This window comes from Miniopterus natalensis, chromosome 8, assembly GCF_054644295.1.
Source record: "Miniopterus natalensis isolate mMinNat1 chromosome 8, mMinNat1.hap1, whole genome shotgun sequence".
Taxonomy (NCBI): Eukaryota; Metazoa; Chordata; class Mammalia; order Chiroptera; family Miniopteridae; genus Miniopterus; species Miniopterus natalensis.
In genome coordinates, this window is record NC_142088.1 from 53,957,615 (window position 1) to 53,973,176 (window position 15,562).

Genomic DNA, 15,562 nt, shown 5'->3' on the forward strand with positions numbered 1-15,562 from the left:
TTAAATTCCTTTCATAACATTCTGCAGAGCACCAGGCTGTCAAACGGCACGGTTCTGAACCTACCCTGCTTCAGCACTTTCAAGGAGCAAATGCAGCTGCGATGGAAATCATGCTGGGACACAATACATTGCAGAGGCTAAAACTGACCTTTATACACAGATAGGCCTGGGTCTAGTTACTTCATATTTGTGGGAGTCTTTCTAAGTGTTGTTTTTTCATTTATAAAATGGAATAATAATGCCAAACCTAAAGATTCGCAATGAGGGCTAAGTACCATTATGCTTGTAAGTCATCTTGAAGACGACAAGGTTATTAACATATAGAGCAAAAGAAATTCTCAAATTCTCAACCAAGGCAGTTACATGAAATAAGTCATCAGTTATGAAGCCTTAAAAACCCCATCTGGTCTGCATTGAAAGTATTCACAGCAGATGTTTATTTTTGAATGGACAGCATACATTCAAAAAATACTATTAGAGGAGAAACAACATATTAGTGTAGAGTGACTTAGAAGAACCAGAGTAAGAATTCTAAAAGGCATAACAAAGAAACGTGCACAATTAGTGAGAGATATTCAGGAACAGTATAGGATTAATACCACATACATTTGTTCTATTTACACTACATAGGACAGTAAGGATCTGGTTAATTCTATCTATATAGTATATATATCGTATAAAATATATTCTCACATCACTTACTTCATTTAAAACAATATCAACTGAAGTGTAAATTTACTGATGTGAATAAGTAACACGGTTTCCACAGAGAAGAGTTATTAAATACAAAGACACTCTGAATATTTCATAAACATGTGTCTCAAAATTAAAACATCAAAGTGCAATTTGCTGAGGCAGAAGCTCTTTAAATTAAAGGCAGCTGACTTTGTATCATAAAGCAACACAAATGCTGTTGCCTGTTACAACCTATCCAGACTGGTAACAAATTCAAAATTTACATAATGTGACAGTTTAAAAAATTATTATACCAAAGGGTCTGCTTTCAATATTTATATAAAATTTACATTTATTCAGCATCTTTTTTTCCATAAAAGAAAGAAGCAAACTGTACAAATTTAACACAGACATGATATTTAGGGATTACTGTTTACTTGTTATTTTTGTTGAAAAAATGCCATGCTAATTATTTATTTCACTTTGGCTTTATTGTTCTGTAAAAATTATAGCTAACCATTGGAACTGAGCCTCTAAGCCTGATAGGAGCAAGATTCCCCTGTATTTCCTGTCACTTTGTGTATGCTTTACAGAATATGAATGTGAAACAACTAGACCTACCAAATTTTCTGTCTGTCTTTGGTAATGTAGGTTCCTTCAATTTATTGTAGAAGAAAAATCCCATGGAAAAGTATATTTAAGACTGATGGTTACCAAATGCCCATTCCCAGATTTATAAGGAATACCTTCAAATAAAAGATCCTATAATGAAGTCTATATATTATATAAAATCCTTTATTATAAAGATTGACAATACAGACATAAAAAGTAGCATTCCTGGTTCTGTCATAAAGTGAAATGATGACTTCAGAGAGAAGGACATGTGACGATGGAAGCAGAGGTTGAAGTGAAACAGCCTGAACCAAGGAATGGGGACAGAGCTGGCTGAAAAACCAGAAATGGATTATTCCTTAGGACCTCCTGCAGAAACCAGCTCAGTGAGAATCACTGTGAACTTTCATTGATTTTAGCCCAGTGAGAATCATTTTGAACTTTCCACATGCAGAACTGAGTCCTAGCCAAAGAAGAGGAATTACACTATTGAAATTGAACCAGTTGGATACGTTCCTTCAGAAAATGAGAACTTTCTACGCGAGCTCACGGACACAGCAGTTACAAAGAAACCCTGCTCCTTAGAAGTTGCAAGCACCCCTTCCCCACAAACTGATGATGTGCCTGAGGTAGCAATTACTGCTCCAGCTAGGAGTAACCTTAGAAACAGGCCCAGCACCTGACTGCTCACTTCCATCCTCGGACTCTGCCCTAAAAAATACTGTATAAGTTATTTGACCCCAGCTTAGACAGAGAACATCTATTGTCCCTTCTCTGAATTTTCATTGAATGAATCGCAATCAGGAGTATTTTGAAATCAACACATCTCCAGGGTGCACAAGCTTTCCTTCCGGCCTTCCTGGAAGTCCACCCACTCCTTCTGTGGGAACCACAGAGGTCTAGAGCAAGGGAACTGACCATACAGATGACCTCTCTCAACAGGAGGACAGCGGTCCCCCAAAAGAATACAATCCTGAGTAATGTGCAGGCCTGCTCCGTGGCTGCACTCCAGCCTGTGAGTCCCCTGAAAATCCATTTCATGCCTATGGGAAAAAAGGTGAACACGAAGAAGGACAAGATGAAGTTTGTTTGGCAAATAGTCCTTTGCCTTTTTTTTTATATATGTCTTTATTGATTTCAGAGATAGGAAGGGTGAGGGAGAGAGAGAGAGACAAATCAATGATGACAGAGTCATTGATCGGCTGCTTCCTGTAGGCCCCCTGCTGGGGATCGAGCCCACAACCTGGGCATGTGCCCTGACTGGGAATCGAACCATGATCTCCTGGATCCTAGGTCGGTGCTCAACCGCTGAGCCACGCCCGCAGGGCAGTCCTTTGCCTTTCAAGCAGACTACAGCAGAAATAACTCAGAACCTTTGGTAAAAAAAATTAAACCCAAAGTGAGCAGTAGAACAATTTTTCACACACAAAAAACAATGAAGTTGAAAACCATACCACGTTGGTACAAGAACAAATACGAGTGGATCCCGGAATGGGGACCAGTGGATTGTGAACACGGGGGGTGGGGCGTGGGGGGATTGTGCAAAGAGCCTGTACCCTGGGGAGAATAAGGCCATTGCCAAAGGCCCTGATTGACATGCATTTATCAAATACTGTGTCTAGATCAGATTCTGATCTCATTGTCTATCCTTCGAAAGAGAAAACATCAAGAGTTAACTGGAGTGAATTTCCAACTGCTGCACACGGTTCTACAGGGAATTCTGAAAGCACGCCATCCTTCACCCTGAATGGGAGGAAACTGACAACACAATGAGTTCCTTGGATGCTGGAATCCACAGCGGACCTGGAGAATGAATGGTGAAGCCACGAATGTGGCATCCAGCTTCCCACTGAGCTTTTCTGACCCAACTCCTACAAACTTCTGCTGTTCCTCTGTGATCTCCTCGGGAGTCTGCCCTACAGTCCTCTTTACGTGGCATTTCCTTTTGTGTTCAGCTCTTGTGAAGTTCTTTCCTTTTGTCATCCTTGCCAATTCTTCCTCATCGCAAATATAACAGACGCCGCTGCTGCTGCTGTGCTTTGGGAAGTGCTTTGCTTGAACGAGTCAAAAGCAGCACGTTTGACTGAATCAACATTTCACACGACGTTCAATGATTAGAAGTTCATGTTCACAATTACCAATAAGGTAGCTACTCAGAAGAGACTTACATATACAAGGGAACTAACATATTTATTACGTTATTGGAGTTCTATAAGTTGTAAACTAAATGCTGTATCTATGAAGAACAAATAATCAATAAAATCAAGGAAGTTTTAAAATCTTGGGACGATTATGACTCCACCAGTTAATATGTTGACTTAGCCAACTGGGAATTCAGTAATAATATAGTAAAAATATTTAAATAAAAGTTATCAATGAAAGCATTTAGGGCACAAAATATGACAGCATTTTATTTCATGCCATTTTTTCTTGAAAGGTCAAAAATAGAATGTTTTCATCATTTCTCTTATAGTTTTACCAATGTGACTTAAAAAAAACTACCTTTTCATTATGGAAAATTTTAAACATATACAAAAATAAAGAGAATAGTATTATAAACACTTATATACCCATCACCCAGTTTTAAAACCTATCAACATATGACCAATCTTGTTTTACTCTACAACAACCATTCACTCCCTATACATACCCAGAATCACTTTAAAGAAAATTTCAGACATTGCATCTTATCATCTGTTAATATTTTGTGTAAAACTCTAAGATACAGATTTAAGAATATAACGAAAATACCACTACCACACCTAAAGAAAAAGCAGTTATGTCTTTTTAAAATTTAATTTACTTTTATATTTTTTTCTTCTTTATTAAATTTATTGGGGTGTCATTGGCTAACAAGATCATATAGGTTTCAATCGTACATTTCTATGATATATAATCTGCATATTGCATTGTGTGCCCATTACCCAACATCAAATCAGTCAAACAGTAATTTTTTAATGTCTCCAAATGTCTCATAATTTATTTTTTAACCTTTGGTTTGTTTGAATCAGGTTGCTATTAAATATATTATGATTGGTTGATAGGTCTCTTAGGACTCTTTTAACATATAAGTTCACACTCCATTTTTTTATCTTGTTCCTGGAAATTTACTGTTGATGAAGTCAAGCCAAACTGTTTTAAAGCCTTCTTTTATGAGTTCAATAATCTGTTATTTAAAACTTGGCTTCTTTCAAAGTATGAAAATCTATTTTAAAAATTAAATCCCTGCTTAAATTAAAGGCAGTACCATAACAGTAAAAACAAAACAACAAAAATGACAAACAGTAAAAAGATGACATTACATAGGCATGTTGCCTCTCTGTTTTTCATTTATTTATAACATATTTTCTATCCTATCCACTTCACAAAATATTGTGACTTAAGCAGAATAAAGATGAGGACATTTTTAAAGCAAAGTATGAAGGATATTATTATAACAGAAAAACCTGAAATCACTTAATATTAAATATTACAATGTCTAAGATAAGTCATTTCCTAAGAGCCTAATATTTGAAGTTATTGAGAATTTAATTTTAACTTTAGCTATAATAAAAAGTGAAAATCACATCTCATCACCACTTCAAAAATTATTCAAATTAATTTAATTTGATGGCCTGCTAGATCTATACATCAAGATAGTAACACCAAAAGAAGTCTAACTTTAGTATTTTATGGGATGAAAGTAAGCTGCTGTTTAAATTTTTGTTTGTTTATGAGATAGTCTTTTCTTATAATTTTAAGCTTTTAATTCTATTTGTACCTTGAAAATATACTACATGTTCTCATTCACAAGGATCTTATCAGTGGCACTCGTAAAATAGTAATCTTGAATATTGTGTTCCAATACTGTTCACATGAGAACAAAACTGGTTGAGCAGAAGGATGGTACAATATACACAGCAACACTCACCAACATAAGCACAGTTGGTGGCCCAGGTTTATTTAAGAGAATCAGCATCTGTATTATGTTTTCAATCCAGTAAGCCCTTATTTATTTGCAAACATTGTTCTGTCTCTCAAACCAAGTCCAAGTTCTGTAATATCCCTGGCTTGCCAAGTCCATGTGGAGCATGACCAACTTTGCATAAACTACTGGCTCTTCTATCCAAAAATACAACTTTTTCTAATTGTTTCAAAATCTTCTTAGCACAGCTATTTCCCTCTTTTAAAATATTTCTCTACACAGAAAAACTTCAAGAGTTAGAAAACTATCAAGTACCATCTTGCTAGTCAGACTGCCTTTCCTTTTCTTCTTGCGCACTAAATAGTATCAGCCAGATATTCTATGAAATATTACAAGATTTTTGTTTGAAAATATATATCACTTTCCCTATCCTTATCAAAATGGATTTCAAATATAAACAAACATCTGGAGAAAGTTTATAAGTTTGGTAACTGCTACTAAAATTAAAATACATTTTTGTTTGTGTTTTTAATTAGGAAGTTATCCCTTACCTGGGAGTCTAGTTTAGTTGCTGTTAAAGTTATTTTAATTTGTAGTCATATATTTTCTGTTGTAGAAAATTGCATAATAGGTGCAAATTTATTCAGTCTATTTTATGAGGCTGTATTGAGGCTGCCAAAGGATCCTGGAAGCTGGTGTAAGACTGCTGGTAGTGCTCCCAGAACTTTCAGGCACCCAACACATTTCAAATGTTTTTAATGGCTATGCAGGAGCTTCTGTGAAGTGGTGACTGGACAATTTTGCAGAGTTTAGTTTATGGACAGATAAATCTAGTGTGTAAGCACTAAATGAATATCCTGAATTAGCTACACAGGCTTATTGAAAGGAAGACTGATCTTTGAATGAAGGAAGATCTAAAATGAAGGTGAACTTGAAAAATATGCCCTCAGCCTAAAGCAAAGGGTCCACCGTAAAAACTACACCACATTGCAAGTTATAATAAGAGACACAGAAGCAGACAAAAAGAATGTAAAATAAATGCCTTACATGGAAAAAAGATGGAACGGAAGCAAAAAAATTATATACGCCCTCACTTGCATTTAAACTAAGGAAAATTTAAATATTCATAACATAAGATTTGACTATTAGAAAGCAACTTAGCTTAAAATCTTGAAATATATATTTCAGAGTTACAGTGCCATGATTTGAATCTGGGTTCCAACACTCACTAATTACATGGCTTAATTCGAGTTACTTAAATGATCCATGCCTCCCTCCCTTTTCCTATTCACAAAATATGAACAATAGTAGCTACCTCATCAGGCTATGATGAATGTTGAGTTAATTAATACATGTAAAGCTCTTATTACAGTGTCTGATACATAGGAGGGGCTCACTATATAGTACCTATTATTAGTAGTAATAGTAACATTGTTATTATCATGAACATGATCGAAAGAACAAGAACAAAGAATGAGGATTCTCCTCATCAATCTTTCTAGAAATAGTGTATGTTGAGTATGTGTGTATTCAGGGAATCAGAAAACAAGGTGAGCACCACAAACATATCTGATATTTACAAATGTTTAATATTAAATCACAAATATACTTAACATTAAGATTTGTGAGCATTACAAATATATTTTATATTTAATAACAAAAGTAAATTTAATAGTTGTAGTTTCTGATGTAGTTACATAAGATACAACAATTGTCAAAACTCATTGAACTGTACACTTTAGGTGCAAGTAAATTCTGTCTAAATTATACCTTATTTTGCCCAGCCGGCGTGGCTCAGCGGTTGAGCATTGACCTACGATCCAGGAGATCGAGGTTTGATTCCCAGTCAGGGCACATGGCCGGGTTGTGGGCTCAAGGCAGCCGATCAATGACTCTCTCTCATCACTGATGTTTCTCTCTCTCTCTCTCCCTCTCCTTTGTCTCTCTGAAATCAATAAAGATATGTTTAAAATAAATAAGTATAAATAAATAAATTATACCCCATTTTTTAAAGGTAAAAACAAAACGTTTATGTACCTATCTAATGATTCCCTTATTTCATTGACTTTTCTTTAGCTAAAGAAAATCATAGGCAGGACTGAATCAGATAAGAGGGCTCCTTCCACTTAATAGCTGATTTCATCTACCATTGTTATCACGGCAGGGACTTGGGCCTCCTGGCTGTTCCTTGCATAGGCCAGTAATTATCTTGCCTCGAGGCAGGCACCTATGCTGTTTTCTGCACTTCTTTCCTTCAGCTATCACCTCTATCCTGCTCAAATGCCAAATTATGGAGAGCTTTTCTATCAACCTATATAAAATAACAACACACTCTGTATTTCCTTACCTCACTTTACTTTTCTTCTTTGTACCTCTTACAGTCCAATATACTTAAAAAGTTAATTGGTCTTTATATATGTTTTTGTCCCTCTTAAATAGTAAACTGCATGGGAAGAGAAATTCACATCTCTTACATAGGCCTTCTCACTCTAATATACTGAAGTTTTAAAACTCCAGTGCTATAGTAGTTGTAGGCTGAACTGTGCCTTCCCCCTTAAAAAAATATAAAAATTATATGTGAAGTCCTAACCCCCAGTATTTGAATATGTAACTATATTTGGAGATAGGCATTTAAAGAGTCAATGAAGGTAAAATTAGGTCATATGGGTGGGCCCCAATCCAATATGACTGGTGTCCTTGTAAGGAGAGGAGATTAAGTCACAGACACAGAGAAGAAAGACATGTAAAGTCAGAGCAGCCGATACCTGTAGGCCACAGAGGGAGCCCTCAGGATGAAACCAATTCTGCTGACACATTGATTTTAGGCTTCTAAAATCTCAGAAAATAAATTTCTGTTGTTTAAGCTACCCATTCTGAAATACTTGGTTAGGCCAGCCTTAGCTAATGAATATACTGGTTAAATCCAACTTTCCCCTACTCCACTCCCACATGCAAACAGATGAACATGGCTGGAAAGAAAGCCCCATTCTGCCTGTCCTCATTTCAAATCTATGAACTCCCACTTCCAGTCGTTGTACCATTCACATCTAATCCTTCCATACAAAAGGTTTGAGTCATAGGAAGGTGATAGAAAAAAAAGAGGTTACGTTATATTTATTGATCTGAGACACACCAAATTTCATGGCTACGGAGGGAGAGTAACAATCTTGACACCTGGGGAGGAAATAGATTGTATCCCACCAGGTGAAAGAATAGGGTGGGCTCAATACTTGTTCTCTTTGTCACCTAGATCTAGCACCAGGGCCTGGCAAAATAATCACGCTGCATGATTCAGAGAATCAGCTTCTGCAGCTGACAGTCTGACTCCTGTTTTATTTGTCACCTAAACTTGATAATCTCTGAGGAGTAGAATTGATTTGTAGTCTTTTGCAGGTTTGAATTTTTAATAGAAACATGTATTATTTTCAGAATAAAACTGTGAGTTTAATATAAATAGTAAAGCATTGCTTTATTTTATCCAAGAGATACAATTGAGTGTCTATAGCAATGCCAACACTATGCCAGGCACTAAAGATAAAACACATAAATAGTCACAATCCTTGACGTCTGGGTTAGGATCTGGTAGAGGAGATAGACAAGAGCATTGGTGTAGGGGTAAGAAAAGGCAAGTGAAACATTAGGAGTGATTTTAAGATGTAGAACTCTTACTAACACATAGTTATTACATGTAATTAACATTGAGAAAAAACAGCAACGAACAAAATTATCGGGCACAGAGAGGTTGAAAGAAGAGAGGAGCTTCATAGAGAATGTTTCTAAGGCAGATGGCATTTGTCAAGGCAGTTCGTTACACAGTGGTCTTTCTAGTCATGCTTGGATATAGAAACATCTATTCTATGAATATGCTGTGAATGTCAAAGCCTGAAATATAAGTTGATGAGACTTTACAAGCAAAAAATTATTAAAACATAATGAAATTAAGTCTTCATAAAGAAAGCCTGTGAAAAGCAATATATGACCCTCAAAAAGAAAATAAAAATTTTCTATATACAAACTAAAAACTGCTCATTGTTCATTTGTTTTAGGTATTTAATGGCTGCTCAGGATGCGTCTAATCACATAGGATATCTGTGGCTTAAGCTTGTCCATTATTAGCTACCAAGAGGGGAAAATATAAATCTAAAATGTTCAACTGGATATAAAACCTAGAGATTTAAGACAACAGTAGAGCATTTAGACAGTTCCCAATAGACATCCACCAGCAAGCTGGCCATCTTCTGCCATAAATCACATGGTTAAAAAGAAAACAAATGTTTCCACTGAGACAGCTAACCATTAGAAAATCTTAACCTCAGCTTCCTAGCTGGCCTTAAGGCTTCTGAATTCTTTATGACAAAGATGTAAGGAACAAATTACAAGTGTTCCTTCTTTGAAATGCGGAGAATTACATGGCTATTTCTCGTCTAGGGTTTCTTTCCAAAACAGGAGTGTTTATTTGTAGAAAATAATGAAGAATGATATTAAATTATCTTGTAAAATTATATCAGGTCACTCTGCTCCAGCTGGTCATTCGTGGGAGACAAAACAAAAGTGAGAGGGTGTCAAACAAAAGCCCAGAACTCTAGGGTACAGCAGGATCCCAGCGACATAAAGGAGAGGATGCAGAAGGGGTGCGGCCACATAAAAAGCCAGACAGAAAATGAATTAGAGCTCCTTCTGAAATTTAATCACAAAATGGCACAAAGGTAAATCAAATTTTATTTGCATGCTTGAATATATTAATTTAATTTTAAAACTGATTTAAAAAACATTAACAAGTGAAATATTCAAATTCCCTGACTCCAAAAAAAAATAAAAGTAAAACACATCTTTTCAAAGCTACTATATATTTACTTAGTAGTTTGATTTGCAACTCCAACTGTTTTGTTTTTTCCCTGCAACCTTCCTGGTGAAGTTATTAATTATAAATTAAGTGCTTTAAAAGGCAGGCAATTAGAGAGAAGATATAAAGAATTAAAAATCAGAATATTGAATAATTAGTCCCCAATTAATTAAGGGTTAAGTAAAATTATTATATAACCAAAGAATTATAATTCATCTTCTTATTAGCAAAGCAATTGTCATACGAAATTGCTAAAGACTGTAACTTGTTAATCCACATAAAGCCATCTACTATAATGGAGTATATCATCCAATAATAGAAAACAGCAATAACACAAAGAAAGAAAACTTGCTAAAAATACATGAGAAAGGAAGAGATATGCTTCTTTACAAGATTTAAAAGTTGATCAAAGATTACCATTATATATATAAGCACATGAAAAGGAAACTGCAATGAAGGCAACATTTTCACTCTCATCAGGGAAAAACTACTAAATAATTTAATTAGGGATTGTGCTAATTAAAGATCTGTAAATTAAAATTAAATATTATTTTTGACAAAATTATACTTTAGAAAAGCTGGATTAAAATGGGTCCTTGTTTATTCTACAGGTTGAAATGTAAATCAGTAAAAAACTTTTTTGGAAAGAAATGTGGTTTATTAAAAATAAGTATGATTTTTGGGGGTGTTGAGTTTTATAAGTTCAATATAAATTTTGTATATTAACCGAATATCAGATGTATCAGTAAATATGTTCTCCCATTCGGTTGATTGTCTTTTCATTTTGTTGATGGTTTCCTTTGCTGTGCAAAACTTTTTAGTTTGATGTAGTCCCATTTGTTTATTTTTTCTTTTGTTTCCCTTGCCTGAGGAGATATATCAGAAAAATTATTGCTATGAGAAATGAGTGAGATTTTATTGCCTATGTTTTCTTCTAGGATTTTTCTGGTTTTGAGTCTAACATTTGAATCTTTAATCCACTTTGAGTTAATTCATATGTGCAGTGTAAGACAGTGGTCTAGTTTCATTTTTTTGCATGTATCTGTCCGATTTTCCCAACACCATTTTTTGAATAGGCTATCTTTACCCCATTGTATGTTTTCTGCCTCCTTTGTCAAATATTAATTGACTATAAAGGTATGGGTCTATTTCTAGGCTCTCTATTCTTCACTAATGAATATGTCTATTTTCATGCCAGTACCAACTAAAAAATGGGCAAAGAACCCAGCCGGGCTTGGCTCAGCGGTTGAGCATCGACCTGGGATCTAGGCGATCGGGGTTCAGTTCCCGGTCAGGGCACATGCCCAGGTTGTGGGCTCGATCAATGACTCTCTCATCATTGATGTTTCTATCTCTTTCTCCCTCTCCTTTCCTCTCTCTGAAATGAATAAAGATATAAAGATATTTTTTTTTTTTAAATGGGCAAAGAGCCTCAATAGACACTTCTCCTAAGGGGACATACAGATGCCCAATAGACATATGAAAAGATGCTCAATGTCACTACTCATCAGAGAGAGGCAAATTAAAACTACAATGAGATATCACCTCACACCAGTCAGAATGGCTATTATCAATAAATATGTGCTGGCAAGATGTGGAGAAAGGGGAACCCTCATGTACCATTGGTGGGGATGCAGATTGGTGCAGCCACTGTGGAAAACAATACGAACTCACCTCCAAAAATTTAAAATGGAACTGCCTTATGACCCAGCAATTCCACTTCTGAGAATTTATCCGAAGAAACCTGAAACACTAATTTGAAAGAATATATGCACCCCTATGTTCATTGCAGCATTATTTACAATAGCCAAGATTTGGAAGCATTCCAAGAGTCCATCAGTAGATGAGTGGATAAAACAGCTGTAGTATTTCACAATGAAATACTACCCAGCCGTAAAAAGGAAGAAAATTTTACCTTTTGTGACAGCATAGATGGATTTGGAGAACACCGTGCTAAGTGAAATAAGCCAGTCAGGGAAAGACAAGTACCATATGCTTTCACTCATATGTGGAATGTAATGAATAAGCTGGACTAATAAGCAAAATAGAGACAGACTCATGGATAGAGAGCAGGCAGACAGCTCAGGTGGGGGGTGTTGGGGTGCAGTGGGGGGATTAAGCAAAAAAGGGAAAAAAAAAAAGCTCATGGACATGGATAAAAGTGTGGTGATTATGAGGTGGAAAAGGGTAGGTGGAGGTTGAAGAAGGTATAGGGGGATAAATGGTGATGTAAAAATAAAATGAAGAGAAAATGACAAAAATAAAAATAAATAATAAAATAAATATGATTTTGGACCTTAAAAATAATCATGTACCTTCAAATAGTAATTTCTCTACTGCAAAACTCTCTTTTGAAACCCCCATATTAGAGAAAAGTCTGTGTGCATGGTGATGTTGACAGCATTATTTATTAAACAGAGTTCAAAGTAGATACATAGCTGATAGTGTATTATGCAGCTGCTAGAAACTTATGAAATTCCGTAATAACATAACAAAAGTTTATATAATAATAAGAAATTAAATAAATCAAGATACTCATAACTATTGTTTTTTACATTACTCATATAAAAGTACTGAAAAAATAGGTGGAAATGTGTAGATTTTTTTTTTTGCATTCCTTACTATTTTTGTTATTTCCAAATTATCTAGAATTAGTATATATTATCTGAATGATGGGAAAGTATACGCTTTATCTTACAGTGGATAAAAAAACCACCAATAATAGTGATAAAGAATAAAATTCTGAGTTATGTGATATTTGTGCATAAGCATATATGAATACATGGGCACACAGTTATAATGAAATATAACAAAGAGAGAGTAACGGACCCAAAGGTCTGTCAAAAGTTATCCACAATACAGAGTAAATAAGAAAGAAAAGGGCAGAACAACTTATTAAAATAAGGCCTAATTTAAGTATTCTGTTTCCAAATTTCTCTTTTTTATTAGCCTCCAATATTATAAAATCTATGTGGCTTTTGAAAGGAATTTGCCCATTGTGTCAAATTCTATTAAAACTTTCAAAAAAGTGGCTAACTTTCCAAACTTGGAGTCCCATCCAAGATTCAGGAACCATCTTTTTCTGGTAACATTTGTGACCTTTCTTCTGAATAAATACCCTCTTCAACCACCAGGACCAGTATTTAAAAGTGGTCAATGAAATTGGGAAAACTACTCACTTCTAACCACTCTCACTGTTGCAGCCTGTATTTCATCAAATTCGTCTAAGTTTATAGAAAAGAAACAACACAGACCGGGGAGCGTGGCTCAGCGGTTGAGCATCAACCTAGGATCCAGGAGATCGAGGTTCGATTCCCGGTCAGGGCACATGCCCGGGGTTGCAGGCTCAATTCCAAGTAGGAGACATGCAGGAGGCAGCCAGTCAGTGACTCTCTCATCATTAATGTTTCGCTCTCTCTCTCCGTCTTCCTCTTCTCTCTGAAATCAATAAAGATATAGTAAAAAAAGAAAAAAAAAAACACATAAATTTTAGGTTGTACTTATGTAAGGACATTTTAATATATTGAAAATATACTTACTCAAACCCCAAAATATTCTTCTCTTGCATATAATTTAGATGAAAAAGCGATGCTAATTAAAATACCTGACAATTACAGTGATTGTAGCTATAGAAAAACATGGTCTCCTATCACTACCAATAGCATGCTGTAATTTGAAAATATCATCGTTGAGCTAATGACAAAAATGTTTAGAATCAAAAATTAAGTTACCATGAGGGAAAAACCTCCCTGTTAAAAGCAAGCATCCTAGTATTTGTTTTTATTCAGAAACAAAAAACAAAAACAAATAAAACGTGTAGCATACAACAAATATAATCTATCCTATTGTCTATTTTTCAATGTCTAATCTATAAATACTATTTTAAATGACTTTAATTATCATTTTAATGCAATAATTAAATAATATTATGTCTCTAAATCACCAAAAGATGTATGTCCATTTATCACTTTGCACCAGTCATTACCAATTTAATCAAATTCTGGAAACAAATTTTCTTTCATCTTGTTCACCAGAAATCAGCTATGGGGAATATAGTGGGGGCTGAGGGACTTTGGGGTCATGGAAAGGAGCTATTACCACCCTATTCCAATTTACTTCGATTGTTAAATTTCTCTTCTAGGGATGAGATCTTTATAGTTTGCATTACAGCAGTGAGAACCATGAGTTATTAACAGTTTTTCTTATTAGAGTTTACTTTTTAGTCAAGGTTCAAAATCTAAAAGCAAAACAGCTCATACATTTTTTTCAAAGGTTTTATCATTTTATAGTTAAAACAGAAAAAGTATAAAGCTTCACCATCAATAACATCTGTTTAATCCAAGGAAAAGCTCCACTGTTTATGTAGCTGAATGGTTATAATATTTTCTTTTGATTTTGATAAGCATAGTAAATACCTTCTAACCACTGATTGACATCAGAACCAATCAGTAGGTGTGCTCCACTCCAAAATCTCTTATCTATTAATTTCTGTGGAATGAAACAGTGTTCAAACTGAGAAAGAAAATGCTTGTATGATTACTCTCCTGCCAAAAAAACATAATCAGTATAAAAATTTTCGTATTTCTCACATCCATCCAGCTCCACCCCAGCAGAACAGCAATCAGCGTTTTTCTTTTTGCTTCAGATTTTTGGCAAAGACCTGTACAAGGCAGCAATCTGAATCAATGAAACCTATTTACTGATGCATGAGATTCTTTTCTTTATGCCATTTTAAATTCCCGATTATTCCCACTTCTCTAATTTTATTAAATTACATTTCTCTTTGATCATATTTAAATCACATTTCCCTTCATCATATTTCTTATATTCTTTTTTATTCATCTCATTTTCTCTCCATTTTCTCCTCTTTTTTCAATTACAAAAATCACCTAACCTGAAATTTTCATTTCAATTTGCAATTGGCTCTGCATGATATATTTGTTAGTTGTTTTTCCATGTGTCAATTATTTTTCCCATTCTTTTTCCAAAGTTCCTGTATTCTATTTCTTTCTATAGAGAAAACAACATATCACTTGGCCATCTCAATATTTCTCCATAATTTCCACTTACCATTTTATAGAAGCTCCTGTTCTCTTATCCAAAGCCTGAATGCATATTCTAAGTTCTTTCTTCATGTCAACCCAAACCAAAATGATAAAAGATAATACCTAAGAAAGTTTGTGTTTGTAACCATTTGCCAGTACTGAGATGCTGAAGAGTCTAAATAATAGCAAAAATCATCAGAACAAAGAACAATTGTATCAAAGAGACAAAAATATAGAAAGCATTATTTTTTATAAAAATTCAGCAATATATAGCATGGTTAGGAGTATCAGAGTTTGATTCAAGTCTCACCTCTGCTACCCTTTCATTTAGACATAATGGAGAGGTTAATTTGCACAGCTAACTCCAGTAGTTCCCATGTTTATAAAATGGCAATAAGAGCTATACCTACATATAGGGTCATGGTAAAAATTAGGTACATATAATGAGAATCAGAGGAACTGGCACATAGTAGTAACTAATCA

The 15,562-nt window shown here is 34.8% G+C and overlaps 1 protein-coding gene across 2 annotated transcripts in view; it reads right to left on the reverse strand.

Moving 5' to 3' along the window:
• GALNT13 (polypeptide N-acetylgalactosaminyltransferase 13) overlaps positions 1–15,562 on the reverse strand; it is a 417,254-nt gene that overhangs the window by 357,453 nt on the left and 44,239 nt on the right. The window lies entirely within an intron of this gene.